Source organism: Lissotriton helveticus, chromosome 11 (genome assembly GCF_964261635.1).
Source record: "Lissotriton helveticus chromosome 11, aLisHel1.1, whole genome shotgun sequence".
Lineage (NCBI taxonomy): Eukaryota > Metazoa > Chordata > Amphibia > Caudata > Salamandridae > Lissotriton > Lissotriton helveticus.
This window is the reverse complement of record NC_136072.1, coordinates 704,516,242-704,522,241: the sequence shown is the minus strand read 5'-3', so window position 1 is coordinate 704,522,241 and position 6,000 is coordinate 704,516,242. Positions and strand designations below refer to the sequence as shown.

Sequence of the window (6,000 nt, the reverse complement as noted above, 5' to 3'; positions counted from 1 at the left end):
ATGATAGCGGGCTCAACTCCCACATGGGGGAACAGGGAAACCACTTATGTTCGATCATAAATAAAATACTTAAAAGTTTTTTGTTATCTATGAAGTGCTCATACTACAGAAAGAGGTAATTGATGAATATTTACTAAATGACTAGTGACTGGTCAATTCAGATATAACATTTGATTGTACTCTTTTATTTTCCTAAATTCATTTATCTGCATCATGTGCATGTAATATGATTGGGAAACATATATGTAAAAGTAATGCTATCTCGAACACTGCTGTATAGACTTGTATCACGCCATCACACTATATCACACACACACACACACACACACACACTGAAAAACTCCCACACCATCACACTAACACACGCACCACCTCACACCAACACACACCACCTCATGTGTACACACACGCTATCAAACACACATCACACAAACACTAGCACGTATGCACAGCATCTTCAACACCACCAGGGTACGAATCGAGGGTACACCTGGGTACACAGCGTCCACCCACTATTTTCAAAGGGTCGACGCCGTCCCCCCTGCCAAGAAGAAATAATACAATCCAGTCACAAATATACGTGAGCATCATCTGACAGTAGTGCACTGTCTAAAGCTTAGAAACACTTAAACTTCTCTCCCCAAAAGTACGTTTTCCAGCAGCCCCCGGCCAGCCCCCCTCGCTGCCTCTGTTGACAGTGCGAGGGAAGGAATGCCGGCTCTCGGGTTACAACAAAAGCCTGTGATATCACCCAGCGCCGCCTGGAATGGCTCTGCCTGCAGGGGGTGTGCTCTGGGATGGGATGGGGCGTTTCCTCAAAGGCTAGTGAAAGCTGCCGGGAGAAAGTCTGGCCGAATTTCTGCAAGACGCTTCGTACATACCAGGAGCACCTCAGAGCATGCCGGTCCGGGAGCTCGGGACAAGACAGGAAAGTGGACATTTCAAGCCGGCGAAAAAGAGCTGGGGAAAGAGAAGATAACTGCAGAGGGACCGCGAGCTGCTCAACGTAAGTGCCCCTGGACCATTCAAAGCCTCTGACTGCATGTGGAATGGGGGGTGCATTTGTCGTCCTTCATTCAAAATCGTATTTTTGGGGGAGAGTTGCGATTGCTAACGGGCTCACGTGTTTTTTAAACTCAGCTTCTAGATCTTTCACATAACTATCTCAAAAAAGAGTGTGAAACATTTTACACGCAATAATGTATTTTTAGGACTCTTTCTGTCTCGGACTGGAAGCTCGTAGCGCTATAAATAGCACATGCTACTTTTACCCAATGCACCAACTAGGATTCAAACCTTTGACCTTCGGTTTTCACTCACAGACATGGGGAATGTTTGCATCAACCCACGGATCCAGTTGAGCTGCTGGCTTTCCAGATTCAGATGAGAGCCACAGTAGCTTATTTTCTGTTCAGAGACAGATGTATTGAAGAGTCTCAATAAATCAAGAAACCAAAAGTGTCACCTCTCCTCCCCTCCCCTTCCCTTAAGAAAGAGACTTTATCCTCTGTTCTGAATGATATTATAAGCAAGTTAACAACTCCAAGGCTGTCGGAGTCTTTATCGATCCCTAGGTTGTTGTTTTTTATATACTTGTATAGTTTATGGAAGTGTGAATTAAAATGTAAGTGATATAGAAAGTTTTCTATGTGACCGTAATTACGGTATAAAATGAGACATCTGTATCCCACAAGTTCGTTTAACTTGGAGTATCATTTAAAGTGTGTGTGTGCCCGCACGCCGGCAACAAGATATGCGCTCCATTGCGCTGTGTGCTAAAAGCACCTGCCATTAATGCCTAGAAAAAAGTCCGTTTGTAAAGTGTACTATATAGGTGAACTTGACAGACAGGGGGGCCTGGCAATCCGCATTCATTTATTTTAGCTCCTCGACACCTCAAGGCCTAGTCTAGTGGATAGGGTGACAGACAGTTGCAACGCAAAATGATGCCCCCAATCGAATGTGAAGAGGGGTCCATGAGTCTCCCTTATCTCACAGGCGTTCGTTGGTCTTGCCTGCATGGGCCCTTAAAGGGTCGCCCCCACCCCCTCCTGTGCTGCATGGGTCTGCCTTAGCCTTAGTGACAAGGCGCTCTATAGCATGGTACTGTGAGAGTGCCATGACGAGAAATTACTCCCGCCCCCATGCAGAATGTGAAGAGGGCCAAAGAGCGTCCCCTATCCCACAGATATTGATTACATATATTTGTGAATGGGGTTCCCTTGCCGGATTGCCCCCCCCCCCCCCCCCCCTTTAGGTTTGGAGAACTATCTTCACCGCAGGGGCTGCAGGGACCTGCGCTACGCCTCTCTACTGTGATACAAGGCACCCGTAGAAATAAGACAGTTTACACTGTCAGCAGGAATTACAACTTGAAGATACACGCAGGAGTCTGGAGAGATGTTCCGCGTGCTCGTGCTTTTAGTCGACGTCAGGCGATGCAACGTAGTCCTATTTTATTTATTTTATAGTTGTAATGTATTGGCCATTTTATATAGCGCCGCCAGAAATGGAACGTCTTCTAGGCACTTAAATTATATAGTTGTTTAAACAACGCAAAGGCACACCTTTTATTCGTCTCATACTGAGAAAGCACTAGGAAAAGCCTTTCAGTGATATGGGCATGCGATCGGCTGGGTGTATAGAGATTCACAGCAGGAACAATAACTCACTGAGGTACATATCCAGCTGACTACGCCAGCTAGAAAAGGCTAGACAAGTTGTACTTTATGCAATCTGGAAAACGTATCTAAAAAACACAGACGAGTAAACTTCGGTTGCTTGCTCCCCCGAGTATTGTGTAATGTTTCAAGGTAAGAACGTTCCAAACATGGAGTTGTTCCCAGACTAAAAAGATGAGTCTATGTGGCGCTAAATTTACCTTTATGTTTTTTAAAGAGGAGTTCAATGCTCGCTTATCATTGTACGTACTATGTCAGTACCACAAATATGAACTACGGGGGCTGACAAGGAAGAAGCGCCTTTCATCCCTTGTATTAACGCGAGGCAGATGTTTGAAACGCGCGCACAAGATGTTAAGTTCATGTCCTACCCAGGAGCACGCGGGCAGGGAGCTCTGGCAGTGGACGTGCACGCCATACTCTGCCTGCAGGGGAGGGAGGGCGGGGCTGGGTGGATGGGGAGTCCCGGCGCAATCAATTAGGGCTCTTTCAAGTGGAGGCCACTTGACCTGAACTGCAGACGCAGCATTTCTTCACTCGCCAGCCATTACCTCCAGAAGCACCCCCAACTTTCCGGCTTAGACGCAGCTCTGGTTCATACATTATCCCGCGTTTTTAGAGCAGAATTTGTACATCACCTTTCTAAAAAGACAGGTTCTGAAGGGACGCTCGTGATATATAGTTCAATGCCTTCGTCCTGTAGAATGGGACCGGAGGTATTTGGGTTTACTCTCTCTAAGAAAGCTCTGAAAAACGGCGGCTCCGTTGTGCATTGTCAGCAGACTTTTGCTATAAGAAATGCCCAGAGTATGCTAAGAATTGCCACCCTTGTGTCAGTAGTGCGCCTCCTAAAGAAAGAGATGGTCCACGGCTAACTGGCTCCTGGCTTAGCATACTACTGGTCAGTGATGTGGTCAGGAATGTGACAAGGACTTGAATATGACAGAGAACCAGGAAGTGAAATGATACAGGTAGGGTCATAGGTATGGAGAGGGCGAACAGACGAGGAAGGTAATGGTGGCGATGTGAGTGACAGTGATGGTGAAAGGGTTTGGGAGTATGACAGTGGACGATGAGGATGGAGCGTTGAGCAGGGACTAGTAGTGTGACAGCAATGTAGAGAGTGAGAGGTACTTTCAGTATGACAGGGAGTGGGAGTGTGACAGGCATGGTTAGGCTGTCAGAATGTGATCTGTTTGTGTACGTGACAAGAGCTGGTGAAGTGAAAACTGATTTAGGATGGGTGCACAGCCTTTTAATGAGAATTAATGCAGGTTGGGGTCTCCTTGGGTGGCGTTAATACCCCTAAAAACGCCAATAACAAGTACGTGAAATGTGATACCAGTGGGTCACCGGGACCATCCCCTTGGGAACACCTTGTTTTCCTCTTAACAACAGAGGATTCCACAAAATAGATTTAACACATCAGGTTTCATTTATTTGTCAATGTTCATTGAATATTGATTCAAAGCATATTCGTTTGTCAATAGTTTCCCAGTTTTATAAGCATGAGTAACATGTTTAACCATAAGGCATCATTATAATTCAAGATGTCCAATGCATTTCGGGCTACGGAATGAGCCCTTCATCAGGGAATAACGCTGTAAAAAGAAATTATAATATGTAACCTCCTTCCATATAACCTTACAGAGTGCATTCATAGAACAATCCAACATAATCAGATATAACTTATATGTTGCGCAGGGTACATTCCCATTAACAGAAAACAAAATAAAAATCAGATAAAAGTGGTGACTTACATGTCTGTCTCGTGTTTCTGGTATGTGCTCAGAACATGTACATAAGCTGAGAAAAGAAGAGAAAAGCGCGGGTTGTTTTTCAGAGTTTGACGCGGTGTTGGAGATGCAGCGTAGCGGCATCGTTTTTGAAAAATCAGACTAACCTGATGTTTGACGAACCGAATTTCAACAGGGGCGAGAGTGTCAGCTCTCCAAAAGTTAAAGGTTTCTTGTTGCAACAATGTTGCCGTTTTGTTTGTAAGTTAAGACGCGGTCCCGGTCACATGATTGCTAGAGTAAGAGGAAAGACTATCAGGCATTAGTAAAACGGGGGTTGTGACTTGAAATTAAGAACCCGGTTGACAGAGTCGGGGGAGGGACTACATTAGACAGTGTATGAGATCAGATAATGTAGATATGAAAAGTGGAAAGCGAGTGAAGGAAAAAAATAAAAGTGTGAGGTTACGAAAATCATCAAAGTGCGGTCTCGAACCGGTGTAGGTGAAAAGATAATCTCATTGACATGCGCTTGAGAGTGTTGAGCTGTTGGAGAATTCTAATGGGGTGAACGCTGTTCTTAGTGTAGTAAGGTCTAGACAGGGGTACCAAACTGAAAACACCAGGGCAAATTTACAATTCATATTTAAATTCATAAGTAACATGAGAATTTGCTTCTCTCATTGAGTCCATGTGGTTTATGCGTACACAATTTGTAAATCCAGAAGTTCTCTCTTTGAAGTATATATTTGGTATTGTCTCTTCCTTCTATTTTGTTGATGGTTTCAAGAATCAGGAACTTGAGTTGGGCAATACTGTGTTTGGAAGAGACAATACCAAATATATACTTCAAAGAGAGAACTTCTGGATTTACAAATTGTGTATGCATAAACCACATGGACTCAATGAGAGAAGCGAATTCTCATGTTACTTATGAATTTAAATATGAATTGTAAATTTGCCCTGGTGTTTTCAGTTTGGTACCCCTGTCTAGACCTTACTACACTAAGAACAGCGTTCACCCCATTAGAATTCTCCAACAGCTCAACACTCTCAAGCGCATGTCAATGAGATTATCTTTTCACCTACACCGGTTCGAGACCGCACTTTGATGATTTTCGTAACCTCACACTTTTATTTTTTTCCTTCACTCGCTTTCCACTTTTCATATCTACATTATCTGATCTCATACACCGTCTAATGTAGTCCCTCCCCCGACTCTGTCAACCGGGTTCTTAATTTCAAGTCACAACCCCCGTTTTACTAATGCCTGATAGTCTTTCCTCTTACTCTAGCAATCATGTGACCGGGACCGCGTCTTAACTTACAAACAAAACGGCAACATTGTTGCAACAAGAAACCTTTAACTTTTGGAGAGCTGACACTCTCGCCCCTGTTGAAATTCGGTTCGTCAAACATCAGGTTAGTCTGATTTTTCAAAAACGATGCCGCTACGCTGCATCTCCAACACCGCGTCAAACTCTGAAAAACAACCCGCGCTTTTCTCTTCTTTTCTCAGCTTATGTACATGTTCTGAGCACATACCAGAAACACGAGACAGACATGTAAGTCACCACTTTTAT

At 44.3% G+C, this 6,000-nt stretch overlaps 1 protein-coding gene across 1 annotated transcript in view; it reads left to right on the top strand.

The window, feature by feature from the left end:
• Window positions 1-827: 827 nt before the first annotated feature.
• The window catches only part of LOXL2 (lysyl oxidase like 2), a 443,363-nt gene continuing 438,190 nt past the window's right edge, over window positions 828-6,000 (top strand). Inside the window, exon 1 of the mRNA XM_078666555.1 lies at window positions 828-1,006. The gene's annotated coding sequence lies outside the window, so the exon portion shown is untranslated. The remainder of the gene's footprint in view (window positions 1,007-6,000) is intronic.